The sequence below is a fragment of the Oryctolagus cuniculus genome, chromosome 20 (genome assembly GCF_051225735.1).
Source record: "Oryctolagus cuniculus isolate XC-2025 breed Fujian yellow rabbit chromosome 20, ASM5122573v1, whole genome shotgun sequence".
In the NCBI taxonomy this organism is placed as follows: domain Eukaryota; kingdom Metazoa; phylum Chordata; class Mammalia; order Lagomorpha; family Leporidae; genus Oryctolagus; species Oryctolagus cuniculus.
In genome coordinates, this window is record NC_142886.1 from 33,729,472 (window position 1) to 33,746,640 (window position 17,169).

The following is a 17,169-nucleotide window of genomic DNA, read 5'->3' on the forward strand; positions in this document are numbered from 1 at the left end:
AGACCTTTCTCTCTGTCTCTCTCTCTCTCTCACTGTCTAACTCTAGCTGTCAAATAAATAAAAAAATAAAGAAGGGGAATGGTTTGGGCTTTTGGGGTACTAGTAATGTCTTGCTTCTAATTTAGGTGTCGAATATGAGTGTGATCAGAAGACAAAATAATCATGTTTGTTTACTTATGTACATTTGTTGGTATGTACGCTGCATTTCAATAAATTGTTTAAATAAATACACAAAATAAAAAACTCATATAGAAAGCACTCAGGAAAACAAATAATAATTCCAGTCTATTGGTTAATTCCTTACTAGTCAGACCATAAATAGGAGAGTGGCCCCTAATATAGAATGGAGATCACAGAAGTAGGAAAAGATATATAATTATGCACTTAAGTTCATACATATTTGAAATCAAATTATTTATCTTGCTTGTTTAGTACCTAATTATGTTTGATGAATAGTACATATTTTTAAGGTAATAAAAATTTGTGTTAATTAATACTTGGATTATGCAATTAATACAAATATTAGTGAATTTAAGGAAAATGGTTGACTTACTGTAAGTTTTTTCTTCCTAATTTCTTGCTAATTTTAGATCCACAACAAAGTAAGCATTAAACATTGTGGTGGTAAACATGTGGTGTTTTCAGTGGTTAAGTGCTTGTGATACCTGCAACCCATATGAGTGCCTGAGTTTGAGTCCTGACTCAGACTTTCTGGAGCAAGGACAGCCTCTTTAACAAGGTGCTGGGGAAACTGTGGGATAAAAGTTGTTTTTGTAGCTCAATTGTGTTGGGGACTTAGACTGAGTTCTGGGATCCTGGTTTTGGTATGGTCTAGCCCTGGATGTCAGGAACATTTGGATAATGAACCAGTAGATGGAATAGCTGTCTGAATCTGTCTGTTTCTGTTTCTCTGTCTCTGCCTTTCAAATAAATAATATAAATATATAAATATACTCTTAAAAATAATGATGTTGATAGTAAAGATGGATACAATTAACAAGATGATCATGCATGATTTTTTAAAAGCATTTATTTTTCTTTCTTTAGACCACGAAATAGAGATTGAGAACAGTGGTCAAGCTTCTGCCTCCCTCTGTTGTCTTCCACAATATGATGATGAGATTTGTCTGACTGGCATACTAAATGTAGTTTAGAAAGAAGGTGACTTCATGAGTTTTAGACTTGAGTCTGTGATGTGAATGGGATTTCCTCCTATTAGTAATGGAGTCTCAGATTTTAGACAGAAATTACAATGTGTTACCTCTTTCTTTTTTTTAATTTTTTATTTTGACAGGCAGAGTGGACAGTGAGAGAGAGACAGAGAGAAAGGTCTTCCTTTTCTGTTGGTTCACCCCACAATGGTCGCTGTGGCCAGCGCACCACACTGATCCGATGGCAGGAGCCAGGTGCTTCTCCTGGTCTCCCATGGGGTGCAGGGCCCAAGCACTTGGGCCATCCTCCACTGCCCTCCTGGGCCACAGCAGAGAGCTGGACTGGAAGAGGAGCAACCGGGACAGAATCCAGTGCCCCGACCGGGACTAGAACCTGGAGTGCTGGCGCCACAGGCAGAGGATTAGCCTATTGAGTTGCGGTGCAGGCCTTGTGTTACCTCTTTCAAGGATATTTTAAATGCTAATATTATCTTCATTCATTCTTTTCATACTCAATGCAATCTTCCCACAGATTCTAAATCACTTCACAACTGTGGCCTTTAGATCTCTTATTATTACCTTTTAGTCTTTAATGGAATGAACTTTACCACTGGCAAATCATTTTAATGCAGAATTTTAAGAAAATGCTCTGGAAAATTGGTGTATTAAAGTATAAAAATATTAACTTTATTTCTTTCTATTTTTAAAATTTTATTTAGGATAAACAGATGTCATGTATTTCATATATACAGCTTTATGAACATAGTGATACTTCCCACACTACCCTCTCTACAGTGCACATTGCAACCTTCCTCCTCTTTCCTCAATTATTCTCTGTTAATTTTTACAATGATCTACTTTCAGTTTACTTTATATTCACAAGATTAACCCTACACCAAGTAAATAATTCAGCAAATAGTAAGAAGGGAAAAAAAACACTGTTCTAGTAGCAGCATACATGGGTTTAAACAATCATCAAATCTCAAAATGTCAATTACACTCCTATAATTACATCTTAGGAACTCTATTAGCACAGAACAGGAAAAGTATATGGTATTTGTCCTTTCAGGACTGGCTTATTTTACTGGGTATAATAATTTCCAGTTGCATACATTTTATTGCAAAAGAGACTACCTCATTCTTTTTTATGGCTGACTAGTATTCATATATATATATGTACACACATAGTGCAATTTTTTTATCTAGTCATTAGTTGATGGACATCTGAGTTGATTGTCCATATCTTAGCTATTGTGGATTGAACCGCAATAAACATGGGGGTACAGGTAATTTTAATATGCTGCTTTCATTTCCTTGGGTAAATTTCCAAGAGTGGAATTGCTGGGTCATATGGTAGATCTGTTTTTAGCTTTTTGAAGTATCCACATACTGTTTTCCACAGTGGCTGCACTACTTTAGATACCTACTGACAGTAGACTGGAGAAACTTTTCCCCACACCCTTACCAGCATTTGTTGTTTGTTGATTTGTGTATGAGAACCATTTTAACTGGATTGAGGTGAAAACTCATTTTGGTTTTGATTTGCGTTTCCCAGATGGCTAGTGATCCTGAGCATTTTTTCATGTGTCTGTTGGTCATTTGAATTTCCTCTTTTTTTTTTTTTTTTATTCGACAGGTGGAGTTATAGACAGAGAGAGAGACACACAGAGAAAGGTCTTCCTTTTCTGTTGGTTCACTCCCCAAGTGGCTGCTACAGCCAGTGCTGCGCCGATCCGAAGCCAGGAGCCAGGTGCTTCTTCCTGGTCTCCCATGTGGGTGCAGGGGCCCAAGCACTTGGGCCATCCTCCACTGCCCTCTGGGGCCACAGCAGAGAGCTGGACTGGAAGAGAAGCAACTGGGACTAAAACCCGGTGCCCATATGGGATGCCGCCGATGCAAACGCAGGATTAACCACGTGAGACACGGTGCCGGCCCCCCTGAATTTCCTCTTTTGAAAAATGTCTATTAAAGTCCTTTCCTCATTTTTATTTGTTTTTTTTTTTTATTGTTATTGAGTTTATTGAGCTCTTTATATATTCTGGATATTAATTCTTTATCTGTTTCATAGTTTGCAAACATTTTCTCCCATTCTATCAGTTACTTCATTTTACTGAATATTTCCTTTTGCTGTGCAGAAGCTTCTCAGCTTGAAGTAATACCATTTGTCTATTTTAGCTGTGATTCCCTGTGCTTCTGGGGTATTTTCCAAGAAGTCTCTGCCAATGTCTTGCAGAGTTTCCCCAATCTTCTTCCCTAGAAATTTGATGATGTAGGGTCATAGATTTATTTAGATCCTTGATCCATTTTGTGTTGATTTTGTAAAGTGTGTAAAGTAGGAGTTTTGTTTCATATTTCTGCACACAGACATCCGGTTTCCCCAGCACCATTTGTTAAAGAGGCTGTCCTTGCTCCAGGAATTGATTTAAGCTCCTTTGTAAAACATTGGCAAATTGTAGGTGTTTGATCAATTTCTGGAGTTTCTTTTCTGTTCCATTGGACTACATGTCTATTTTTGTGCCAGTACCAGCCTATCTTGATTATAACTTCCCTGAATTATGCCTCCAGCTTTGTTTTTGTTGTATAAGATTGCTTTAACTATTCAGATTGTGCTGTGTCCATATGACCTTCAGCATTGATTTTTCTAGTTCTGAGAAGAATATCATTGATATTTTGATTGGGATTCCATTGAATCTTTAAATTGCTTTTGGTACTATGGACATGAGGATGATAAAGTCTTCCAGTCCACAAATGTGGAAAATTTTCCATTTTTTTTGTCTTCTTCAATTTCTTTCTTTAATGTTTTGCAATTTTTATCATAAAGATTTTCACTTCCTTGGCTAAATGTGTTCCAAGATACTTATTTATTTATTTATTTATTTATTTTGTAGCTATTGTGAGTAGTGCTGACATTACAAGTTCTTTCTCTGCCAAGGCATTGTTTGTTATACAAAGGCTATTGATTTTAGTGTGTTAATTTTACATCCTGCCACATTACCAAACTTTTTTATGAGTTCTGATAGTTTCTTAGTGGAGTCTTTTGGATCCCCTATATATACAATTTTGTCATGTGCAAATAGTGACAATGTGACTTCCCTCTTTCCAATTTGTATCATTTGATTTCTTTTTCTTGCCTAATGGCTCCAGCTAGGACTTCCAGGACTATATTGAATGGCAGTGGTGAAGGGGCCATCCTTTCTGGTTCTGGATCTTAGTGGAAAGGCTTCCAACTTTTTTTCATTCAATAAGATGCTGGCTGTGGGTTAGTCATAAATTGCTTTGATTGTGTTGAGGAATGTTCCTTCTATACACAATTTGCTTAAAGTTTTCGTCCTGAAGGGATTTTATATTTTATCGGTTGTTTTGTCTGCATCTATTTTGATAATCATAGTTTTTACCCTTCAATTTATCAATGTGATGTATCATATTTATTGATTTGTGCATGCAGAACCACCCCTACTTACCAGAGATAAATTCTACTTGGTCCAGATAAATGAGCTTTCTGATATTGTTGGAAAAACTTAGCTAGTATGTTAATGAGGATTTTTGCATCCATGTTCTTCAGGAATATTGGCCTATAGTTTCCTTTCTCTGTTGTTATCATTTTCTGGTTTAGGAATTAAAGTGATGCTAGACTCACAGAAGAAGTTTGGGAGGATTCCCTTCCTTTCAATTGTTTGGAAAAGCATGAGAAGAATTGAAATTAGTTGTTCTTTGAAAGTCTGGTAGAAATCAGCAGTGAAGCTTTCCAGACCTGGGTTTTTCTTTTTTGGGAGGGTTTTATTATTGATTCAGTCTCTATCTTGGTTATTGGTCTGTTTAGGGTTTCTATTTCTTCATAATTCAATTTCTGTAGACTGTATTTATCCAGGAATCTATCCATTTCTTTTAGATTTTTGATTATTTTGACAAATAGCTCCTTGTAGTAACTCCTGATGATTCTTTTTATTTCTGTGATACCTGTTGTTACACTGCCTTTTTATCTCTGGTTTTACTACTTTTGATCTTCTCCCTCATTTTTTTATTAGTTGGGCCAGTGGTATATCAACTTATTTTTTTCAAAAAGCCACTCTTAATTTCACTATTCTTTTTATTTTTGTTTTGATTTTGTGTATTTTTCTTGTAATTTTAATTATTTCTTCTCTCCTACTAATTGGGTGTTCGGTTTGTTGTGTTTTTCTAGGTTTCTGAGTTGTCTTGATAGTTCATGTAATTGATGCCTTTTCAATTCCTTGAAATTGGCACTAAATGCTATAAACCATCCTCTTAAAATGCTTTTACTGTATGGCATAAGTTTTTATATGTTGTATTGTCATCTTCATTCGTTTCTAAATTTTTTTTTGATTTCTTCTCTGGCTCACCTTTCAATCAGGAGCATGTTCTTCAGTATCCATGTGTTTGCATAATTTCTAGAGATTCTTAAGTTGTTAATTTTCAGCTTAATGTCATTGTGGTCAGAAAAGATGCATGATATGATTTCAATTTTTTTGAATTTGCTGAGACTTGCTTTATGGTCTAGCATATGGTCTATACTAGAGAAAGTTCCATGCACTGATGAAAAGAATGTATGTTCTGCAACTGTGGGATGAAAACTTTTTTAGATATCAGTTAGGTCTATGTGGTCTATACTGTAGTGTAAGTGTTGTTTCTTTGTTGATTTTCTGTCTTGCTGACCTGTTCATTTATGAATGTAGAGTACTGAAGTCACCCATTACTACTGTGTTGGAGACTATGTTTCCCCTTAGATCCATTAACATTTCTTTTAAATAACAGGTTCCCTGTATTTGGGTGCATATACGTATATTCTAGTCACATATTCCTGTTAAATTGTTATTGTAATCATTACATAGTGCCCTTCTTTGTCTCTTTCAACAGTTTTTATGTTAAAAATCTATTTTGTCAGATGTTAGGATGGCTACACCTGCTCACTTCTGCTTTCCATTAGCATGAAATAACTTTTCAAATCCTTTCAATTTCAATCTGTGTGTATCTTTGTGGTTACGTATGCTTCTTGTAGGCAGCAAATAGATGGGTCTTGTTTTTTAATCCATTCAGCCAATCTGTATCTTTTAATTGGAGAGTTGATGCCATTTAAATTCAAGGTGACTGTTGATAAGTAACAACTTGGCTCTGCCACTTTTCGATAAATATTCCTATTGTTTACTTTGGATTTCCTCTGTAGTTTTACTGGGAGATTTCCTGCCTTCACATTCTTTCATAATGATAACTATCTTTCTGTGTTTCTGTGTGGCATACTGAATCATCTTTTCTAAGGCTGCATGAGTAGAAACAAGTTCTTTCAAATTCTGTTTGTTATGGAAGTTCTTTGTTTCACCTTCATCCATAAATGAGAGCATTGCAGGGTATAGTATTATAGGATGACAGATTTTTTTTCGAGACATGGACTTTGTCTCTCCATTCTCTCCTAGTCTATTGGGTTTCTGATGAGAAATCAGTTGTAAGTCCACTTGGAGCTCATCTGAAGTAATCTGGCATTTCTCTCATGCACATTTTAGAATCTTTACATATTACTGTTAAAAGTTTGGCTGCAATGTGTCATGGTGAAGATTCTTTCTGGTCATGTCTATCAGGGATTCTATATTCCACATTTTCCTGAAGGTCCCTTTCTTTCTCCAAATTAGGGAAATTTTCTGTAATTATTTCACTGAATTTGTCTTCTTTTTTTTTTTTTTTTTTTTTTTTTTTTTTTTTAACTTTTATTTAATGCATATAAATTTCCAAAGTACGACTTATGGATTACAATGGCTTTCCCCCCATACCGTCCCTCCCACCCACAACCCTCCCCTTTCCCACTCCCTCTCCCCTTCCATTCACATCAAGATTCATTTTCGATTATCTTAATATACAGAAGATCAGCTTAGTATACATTAAGTATGGATTTCAACAGTTTGCTCCCACACAGAAACATAAAGTGAAAAATATTAGATGATTTTTTAAAATGATGATGAAATCAGAGCAGACCTATTGTCATGTTTAATCCCAGTGAGAGTCAAGTTGGGAATTGATAATTTCTTTCTTTTTTTTTTTTTTTTTTTACAGAGGATCAGTTTAGTATGCATTAAGTAAGGATTTCAACAGTTTGCACCCCCATAGAAACACAAAGTGAAATATATTGTTTGAGTACTCGTTATAGCATTAAATCTCAATGTACGGCACATTAAGGATAGAGATCCTACATGAGGAGTAAGTGCACAGTGACTCCTGTTGTTGACTTTACCAATTGACACTCCTGTCTATGGCATCAGTAATCTCCCTATGCTCCAGTCATGAGTTTCCAAGGCTATTCTCTCTCTCCACACTTTCGGAAACTCCTAAGACTGGTATATTAGTTCATTTGATAGTGTCCTGTAAATTTCCAACACTGTTTTTAGTTTTTCTAATTTATCTTCCTCTTCCTCCTTCTTTCTTCTTCACTGAGATATTTCCAAAGGTTTGTTTTCTAGCTCAGATATTCTTTTTTCTGCCTCACTAAATCAGCTGTTAAGGCTTTCCATTGTATGTTTTATTTGAAATATTGAATTTTTCATTTCAAATAATTTAGTTTGATTTATCTTCAAAATCTCAATTTTTTTGGTAAAGTTTTCTTCCATGTCATGTGTGGATTTCTTTAAACCATTAAGTTGCTTCTCATTGCTTCTAGTGTTTCTAAAATCCATCTTTTTAATTCCTTTTCAGGCATTTCTTCAATCTCTTCATCGTTATATTCTAACATTGAAATGTTGTTGTGTTCCTTGGGGGAGTCATTGTCTTCTTTATTCTTGTTTCTTGCATGTCTGCATCTATTTTTAGGCATTTGTGGAACTACTTGTTGGTTTTCTCCTCTGACAGCTTTTAACTTTGATCCAAGTCTCTGTGGCTCAGTGGAGTGTTTGCTGTTTCCGTGATTACCCAGAGGTGTGTACTGAATGTAGCCACTTTTTTAGGACTACTAGATAGTTAATCCAAAGGAGATCTTAAATATTAGTGAATTACAGCTTAAAAAAATTATATAAAGGCATCAAAAAGAGAATCAGTGACTTATTAGAAAATTTTAAAGACTTAAAGTTTAATTGGCCTTCATAAGAAAAAGACACACAAAAACTGTCTAATTAAGGCAGAGGTGGTAATGCCTCTAATGGTGTTAATGCCAATAATGGGGGATATCCGAAGAGAAGGAAATAGGAAATTATAGAAAATAATACATGAGGTCTCAAGCAGTTTTATTTAAAAGACCAGAACTCTAAGTAAGATACTTAATGAAGTTAAAATATTTATAAACATGATAATTTTATCTAATGCCTTTGGAAAAATTTGGTAGAACTGGAAAATGACAAGATTTTTTTAGAATTCTGGATATGTGTATTTGTACATACATATTTGTATACATGTATATAGAAAAATAGCATTAGAGCTATTGTATGATTATATGAAAGACTTCGTAGTAAAATAGAGAGTCATTTCAATTCAAGTTTTAAGTCACTGATTAGAGTGTGATTGGGTATTCCAACCATTTATCTCTCCTGAACATGTATGATATAGTTACTAGCGGGCTGTCTATCCATTTCTGAGATGATGGTCAAATATAAATAAATATCCAAGGTTAAGTTATATAAAATGTCAAGTATAAATAAATATCAAGGTTAAGTCATTTTCAAATGTTAGAACTGATTGATGACATAGGAATAAATACAAATTTGATATAAAATTCCATTTTATTTGTAAATGTAAAAAAAGAAACAAAATTTAGAAACTAGTGAGTGAAATAGGAGTAACATAAAAAACTGTATATGTCCCAAGAGAAGGATTTATTTTATCCTGTAGGAAAATGAAGCCTATTAGTGATTTCAATCTTTGATCTTACTAAAAATTGTTTCAAAAATCAGTGTATAAGCAAATAGAAAACAGAATGAAAAAGATATCACACAATCCTTAGTAGCAAGGTTATTGCATTACTATAATAATGTACTTGGAAATTATTTCAGAGCAAATGCATTCCTCATTCCATGATATTTTGTATATATTTCTTGAATTACTGTGAAGGAAGTACTTTCTCCACTTGTTTTAAAAATAAATTTATGAATAATTCTTTATAATGCAGTGAATTTTCATGTATCATTTTATTCTAAAACATATAAAGCTATGCTGCACTGAAATGTTAAGCAGTCACAAATTTTTAATGTACTATATCAATTTTAAAAACCTGCTTTCCTTAACATATTTGCTATAAATTATAAGCCATTTTGGATGTGTTAAATTCTGGTTTTAAAGTTATTTCCCATCTTTTGAATTAAAGATGGTAAGCTTTCAGTTTGTAAAGTGGGTATAAATGGTTTAAAATCCTTTTTCTAAAAAGATTTCTTTATTTATTTGAAAGGCAGGTCTTCCATCCACTGGTTAACTCCCCAAATGGCTGCAACAACCGGAGATGGGCCGATTCAAAGCAAGGAGCCCAGAGCTTCTTCTGGGTTTCCCACATGGGTGGAGGGGCTCAAGGACGTGGTAGGCCATCTTCTGCTGCTTTCCCAGGCACATTAGCAGGGAGCTGGATGGGAAGTAGAGCAGCTGGGACTCAAATTGGCCACGGCTCCAGCATCAATGGTTTAAAATTCTTAACAGAAAAAGGTAAATAAATATCCTTTTCTATAATTGACATAAAGTAGTAAGTGAGAAACTTTGGATTTTAGGACTCAAATGTGGTAATTCAATTATTCCACTATGTTTTTTTTTTTTTTTTTTTTTTTTTTTTTGCACTGATCAATCTTTTAGAATAAATAAGGGCAAAAACGAGTGTGACTACCTGGTGAAATTGAGAATATTAAAGTTAGCATATGTATTCTGGACTATGTGTGGTCAAAATTTTGCCTCTTTTCTATTTAACAAGGTTTATTTCTCGGAGCTGACATAGTAGCGTAGTGGGTAAAGCCGTTCCCAGTGATGCTGATATCTCATACGGCACTGGTTTGAGTCCTTGCTCTTCCACCTCTGATCCAGCTCCCTGCTAATGGCTTGGGAAAAGCTGCAGAAAATGGCCCAAGTGCTTGGGCCCCTGCCACCCATGCAGGAGATCCTTACTTAGGTCTGGCTCAGCCCTGACTGTTGTGGCCAACCAGTGGATTGGAGACCTCTCTCTGTGTCTCTCTCTTTTCTGTAACTCTACTTTCAAATACATAAATAAATAAATCTTTAAAAATTTTAAAAAGTAAAAAAAAAAAAAAACTTGTTTATCTCTCTCCTTTTTGACTTTGTAGATCTCTTTTTTTGGTCTATACAAGTAAAACAGTAAATATCAATTATCTTAGATAATCTGATTTTGAAATTTAAATGGAAAAAAATGACAATTACTATGTGTTAGCTATAGATATAGAAATCATATATTTAAACAGGAAGTCTTTTAGAAGAAATCACTTGTTTAGTTTAAATGCAAAGAGCAGAATTTGAAAAAACATTTAAGGAAAAGTATGGAAAGATTTAACTCAAGGTTTTCTGAAAGTTTTTCTCTTCTGTTCCTCTCAATTGGAACAAGCACAGTTAAAATTCTCTCAATAACTAACTACTGTTCTATCCTCATATAAGCACCAAGGGAGATACTCCATGAAATCCATCTCACATGATTGACTTGTTTTTAACAAATAATTTATAATGTTTCTACAAATTTGTATGATGTCTCAGATAATCCAGGTCCAAACTAGGAGAGCTATCCTAAAATACTGAGCATTACTTGAAAATAAAATTACATATATTAGGCCAGAGCCACGGCTCAATAGGCTAATCCTCTGCCTGTGGCACCGGGACACCGGGTTCTAGTCCCGGTCAGGGTGCCGGATTCTGTCCCGGTTGCCCCTCTTCCAAGCCAGCTCTCTGCTGTGGCCAGGGAGTGCAGTGGAGGATGGCCCAAGTGCTTGGGCCCTGCACCCCATGGGAGACCAGGAGAAGCACCTGGCTCCTGGCTTCGGATCAGTGCGGTACGCCGGCCGCGCCGGCCATTGGAGGGTGAACCAACGGCAAAGGAAGACCTTTCTCTCTGTCTCTCTCTCTCTCTCACTGTCCACTCTGCCTGTCAAAAAAAAAAAAAAAACATATATTACCAGATATCAAAGCCTCTTTCTCTCTCTCTCTCTCTCTCTCTCTCAAATCCAGTAACAATTTTAGTGTTTGCATTTAACACGGTGCTTAAAAACACAGTATTGATTAAATCAATGTATCTTCAGTTGTGTCCTCACAAAAGCCTTTCTCTTCTACAGAGGCTGTTAAACTGCTCAACTTCCCAAATTCCCTTGCTTGTAGATTGGACACCTCGCTGAACTCTAGTGAGGGAGATGTAAGCCAACACCTCTGGGGCAGACTTCTGGGAACATTCCATTTATTAAAAAGTTTTGGTTGGAATATCCCTCAGGCCTTTATCTTTCCACATGCCCAGATAAAAACAATGCCCGGAGGCGAAAGAGTCATTTTACAACCATGAGGATAAAAGCCATGTGCTAGGGCTGTAGAACTTAAAGAAGAGAAAACATTTCTTTCCTAATTAATGTTTCTGAACACTTGAACTAACCTTAGGTTACTGGCTTTAGAATTCTTGTGTGATGAGAAAAATAAAGTATTTGCTTACTTAAGCCACTGTTAGGTTCAATCTGTTTGTTTTTGCTCATGGGAAACATTCCTTATTTTTATAGTGTGGAAAGGGTCTAGGAATTCTGTTAACACAATTTTTGCTTAATATGTTTTAATCTTTTTTCAACCATTCTGTTGGCTCTGAATATTGAAAGAAAAAACAAAACACAAGCTAATGAAAATTAGAAAATTCTTCATACTACAAAGTTAGTTTTTGAAAGCAACAGCTCATTACTTAGAAGAGCTCAACTTCATAGTAATGGGAGCTCCCACAGTAATTGTTTTTGTGATATTCATTCATTTAAAAGCAGAATACTGATGTTCTACATATCACAACAATCAATCAAGTTTGCTAACTCAATAAACCATGAGCATTTTAGCAAGGAGATGAAACACAGGAGATGGTTTAGGAGTCTGACCGAAGTTTGCTCAGTCAAGCAATGAATCTGGGTTGTAATTTAGCAATGAAACTACAGAGTGAAATCAAACTGCCCAAACCTGTGCTTCCTTTATTATACACACATAGAAAATGAAAAATATTTCAAGACCAGTGGGCTTAAAACTGCACAGTCATGTTATATTTTATTATACAAATGAGTGATTGTGTAGCTATGCCACCTACAGCCTATGTTGAGCCTTTTTTTTAAAAAAAAAATAGTTTCTTAAAGTTTAATGTTGTTATTTGTTTGAATGGTAGATTGGCATGGAGATCAAACTTTTCAATCTTTGAGAGTGAGGTAAAGTATTATTGGCCTGTTCATTGATAAAATAGTCATGATTCAAATTTGGCTGACTGAACAATTAAAGAAGTTTCTTTATTATGTTTCCAAAACAGAAGTGGCCATTTTATTAAACTAATCAGGTCTGCTATCTGTGCTTTTCACTTTTGTGAGAGCTTGTTTATTTTTTATTTTTTTGTAACTTGGCAGAGATCACAGCCTGCAAACAAAGGTATGAGCATCTCTGCACTTCAATGACAGTTTAACTTATTGTGCATCGTGACATGTAAGCAAATCCTACGGGAAGCCTCTCAGAGAACAATCCTTTAGAGATTGTGCTATATTATTCTACATAAATGTTTAAAAAACTTCTGGTTTGATACTCATATTTACAAAACATAACTTCAGGATCTTCAATTCTATTTTTCTTCCTATGATGCATGAGAGACCAAACTATGATTCAGGTTTTTTTTTAATAATTCAGAAAATTGCTAAACTACAAAGGTAATCAAAGAAAAAAAATCACAATAATTTGTGGAAGCTGATAAGAATTAATGGAGATGTAGCAAAGTTGTTTGCTTGTTTGTTTTTTGGTTCCTTACAATATTTCAAGCACATATCTGGTAAAAGGGTCTTTGTGGATGTAATGAAGCTCAAAGGAAGTCAATCGTGGTAAACATTTAACTAATATAATCAGTGTCATTAAAAAGAAGAGACACAGACACACTGGAGAAAGTACCATGGTAAGATGGAGGCACAGCTAAGAGTGAGATGTCTAGAAGTCAAGACTGTGACATCAGAAGCTAAGAGACAGAGGCTTAAACAACCCCTCCTCCAGGTCTTTGGGGAAAGACCTTGCCAGCAACTAATTTTGTGCTACTTGTAACCAGAACTGTGAGAGAACGTGTGTTTGTTGTTTTAATCCACCCAGTTTGGGGTACTTTGTTTTGATAGCCCTAGGAAGCTAACACAAACACCATTTACAGGATTTCCATGGGAATGTTTCTTACTTAAATTGTCCAAGTAAGAGCAATGTTTGCCTTGGCAAACATCAGAGTAATAATTGTTGCCAACAAGAATCATCAATGAGTGCTAAACTATTGGCTGAGAAACAGGTTATTTGCATGGTCTCAAGATATCACCTCACAAAATACTTATATTTCAGAGAAATGATTATGGTTTAAAATATGGTAGAAGCAACCATCAAGTTAGCATCACCTGATATTATGAGCTTTCTGAGGTGGTGTCCCAAGAGGGTCTTAGCACCATTTTTGTGGAATTTCTGCCTAAATTTCACAATTAAAGACACTGGAAAAACCTAAAGTGAAATACAATCTACAAAATAAATAGTCATCTTCAAATGGATCAACATGATGGAAGACAAAGATAACAAACTGTCCTTGTCTTCCTGAGACTAAGGAGAAATGAGAGAAAAATCTGGATTGAATCCTAGCCCAGAAAAAAAAAATACATTAATGAAAAAGCAGGTGAAATTTGAACAAAATGTATAGATTTGAGGGCAAATTAAAATATTATGTTACAATTCTTTTTTTTTTTTTTTTTTGACAGGCAAATTTTGACTGAGAGACAGAGAGAAAGGTCTTCCTTTCCACTGGTTCACCCCCGAAATGGCCGCTATGGCTGGCGCACTGTGCCAATCCGAAGCTAGGAGCCAGGTGCTTCTCCTGGTCTTCCACGTGGGTGCAGGCGCCCAAGCACTTGGGCCATCCTCCACTGCCTTCCCGGGCCACAGCAGAGAGCTGGACTGGAAGAGGAGCAACTGGGACAGAATCCGGCACCCCAACCAAGACTAGAACCCAGTGTGCCAGCGCCGCAGGCAGAGGATTAGCCTAGTGTGCCATAGCGCCGGCACATTATAATTCTTATAATGCTCTGTGGCTTTTTTTTTTAGTTTTAAATAAATTTAAATTATTATTTAAATTTAAATAATTATTTTAAATAAATTTAAATTTTTTTAAAATTTTTAATTAGTTTTAACAGAGTCAATGTAGTCATTAGATACAATTCTAAAAGTATAATGATTTTCCCTTCCTCCATCTTCTCACCCTTCCTCTCCGTCCCTTTCTTTCCATGGTTTTTCAGATAACATATTTTACATTTACATTACATGCTTCATCAAATAAGAAGTATAACAGGAAAAAAAAAGACACTAGCTTAGTGGGAAAATAGACAACTGCTGTAAATAATAATTGAGTGGAAAAATGCCCATGTCACACAGACACAGTAAATTTTAAGTAATCTCAGATCATTACAACTATAGTAGCATGACATTCTTTTCTTTCTTTTTTTCTTTTAATCAGCTGCTCTGGAAGTGATATGAAGTTAACAACCAATACTAGCTTCTCTAGTTCTTTTTTATGATTTTATTTATTTATTTGAAAGACAGAAATCCAGAGAAAGAAGGAGAGACAGAGACAGACAGATACAGAGAGATCTTCCACATGATGGGTCACTCCATAAATGGCCACAACAGCCGGGGCCTACCCAGGCTGAAGTCAGGATCCAGGAGCTTCTTCCAGGTTTCCTACTTGTATGCAGGGGCCCAAGTACGTGGGCCATCTTCCACTGCTTTCACAGATGCATTAGCAGGGAACTGGATCAGAAGTGGAGCAGCCAGGACTCAAACCAGAGCCCATCTGGAATGCCAGCACTGCAGGTGGAGGCTTCACCTTGTATGCCACAGTGCTGGCCCCAGCACCACATTCTTAGTTAATGGGTTGACACAGGTATAAAACAATTTTTAAAAACTACATTTGCAACAATAATAATACTTACATTTCTTTCTTTGTTTTTTTCCTTTTTTTAAAATTTAAACTTCCACGTATAAGAGAGAGAAAGCTGTATTTTTCTTTCTGTGTCCAGATCATTTCGCTTAACATGATATCTTCTGTTGGAGTCTTAAGCCTGAGGCTGACCCCTGACCAGAGGGGACAGTGCAGACACTCCCCGACAAGGCGAACAGGAGAGGTAAGTTCTGTCAAAGGAGGAACTACTTTACTGAGGAAGTGTGCAGGCTTATAAAGCTTAGGAAAGACATGCACAGTAGGGAGGCAATCAGTGAAAAGGTCATGCAGGCATGGGTGGACCATGCACAGGGGCATAAAGGAATCATGCACTGTCCATGTGTCCGGAACCAAAATGGACCTATCCCCACCCATGTTCTGATCTTACATAGCTTAACCACAGCAGCCGCAGACACGCCCCTCGAACATCTGCCAGGTACCATATTGTAATGGAGATTTTAGGCAATGCCCAACAATCTTCCTATTGCATAAATTTTGATGCAAATGGTAGAATTTCATTTTATAGCTGAGTAATATTCCATTATGTTTATATACCACGTTTTTTTAATCCATTCATCTGAAGATGAACACCTTGATTGATTTCAAATTTTGGCTGTTGTAAACAAGGCTGCTGCAGATCTCTTTGATACCATGTATTCATGTCTTTTGGTGGATCACATGATAATTTTATTTCTAACCTTTTTAAAGAAATAAACCTGTCCCTCAAAAGGCAAATGACATATGTTTTCCCTGATCTTGTGGTAACTAATAGAGTACAAAGGATGTAATGTGTATGAGCAAAATTGCCTTTTTTATATTTGGTTATTATTTATAACCCTTTCCTCTACTTTTGAGAATCAGTGGTTTTCACTTACTATTTGTTGAATTCTTTACTTAGTGGAGGTTAAGCTTATGATTATAAAATAAACTGAAAATATGTCATTCTGAAAATTAAAGGAATAAGGAAGGAGGGAGGAGAGAGGATAAGAGTGTAGGGAGGAGGGAGAGGGGATGGCAAGTAACACTATACTCCTAAATCTGTATTTATGAAATACATAAAATTTGTTCATCATATATAAATAAAAAGGTTGGAAAAAAATCTCCATACAGTTTTCCACAATGGCTGCACTAATTACACTTCCACCAACAGTGTATAAGCGTTTCCCTTTGTCCACATCCTGGCTGGTATTTGTTACTGTCTTTTGGATTTTAGCCATTCTGATAGGAGTGAAGTGATATCTCATTGTAGTTTTGATTTGCAATTCTCTGATGGCTAGTGATGTTGAATATTTTTTCATATATTTTTAGACTGTTTGGATTTCTTGTTTTGAGAACTGTCTGTTGAGATTCTTTGCCCATTTTTAAACTGCATTTCTTATTTCTTGTTTTTTGTTGTTGAGTTTTTTAAGTGTCTGATGTATTCTGGATATTAGTCTTTCATCAGATAGGTAACTTGCAAATATTTTTCCTATTCTGTTTGATGCTTCTTCACTATATTGATTGTTTTCTTTGCTTTGCGGAAGGTTCTGAGATTTATATAATCCCATTTGTTTAGTTTTCCTTTTGTTGTTTGTGTTTTAGGGGTCTTGTTGAAGAAGTTGTCTCCCAGACCATTGTCTTAGAGTGGTTCCCCTATATCATCTTCCAGCAAATTCATAGTCTCAGATCTTAAGGTTAGGGCTGTGATCCATCTTGAGTTGATTTTTGTCTGTCTTGAGAGGTATAGAACTAATTTCATTCTTATACATATGTGCATCCAGTTTTGCCAGCATCATTTGTTCAAGAGATTATCCTTAATACACTCTTTGGTCTGAGCACTTTTTTTTTTGACAGGCAGAATTAGAGAGAGACAGAGAGAAAGGTCTTCCTTCCATTGGTTCACCCCCCAAA

At 35.7% G+C, this 17,169-nt stretch overlaps 1 long non-coding RNA gene across 7 annotated transcripts in view; it reads left to right on the forward strand.

The window, feature by feature from the left end:
* The window catches only part of LOC149120133 (uncharacterized), a 97,696-nt gene that overhangs the window by 18,272 nt on the left and 62,255 nt on the right, over positions 1–17,169 (forward strand). The window contains exons 3-4 of one of the 7 annotated variants that reach the window (XR_016226843.1): positions 9,523–9,770; positions 14,045–14,096. The exons of 5 other annotated variants lie outside the window; for them this stretch is intronic. This is a non-coding gene — a long non-coding RNA (uncharacterized LOC149120133). Of the gene's footprint in view, positions 1–9,522; positions 9,771–14,044; positions 14,097–17,169 lie in introns of those variants that run through there. One more of the 7 variants, XR_016226837.1, reaches the window with a different exon arrangement.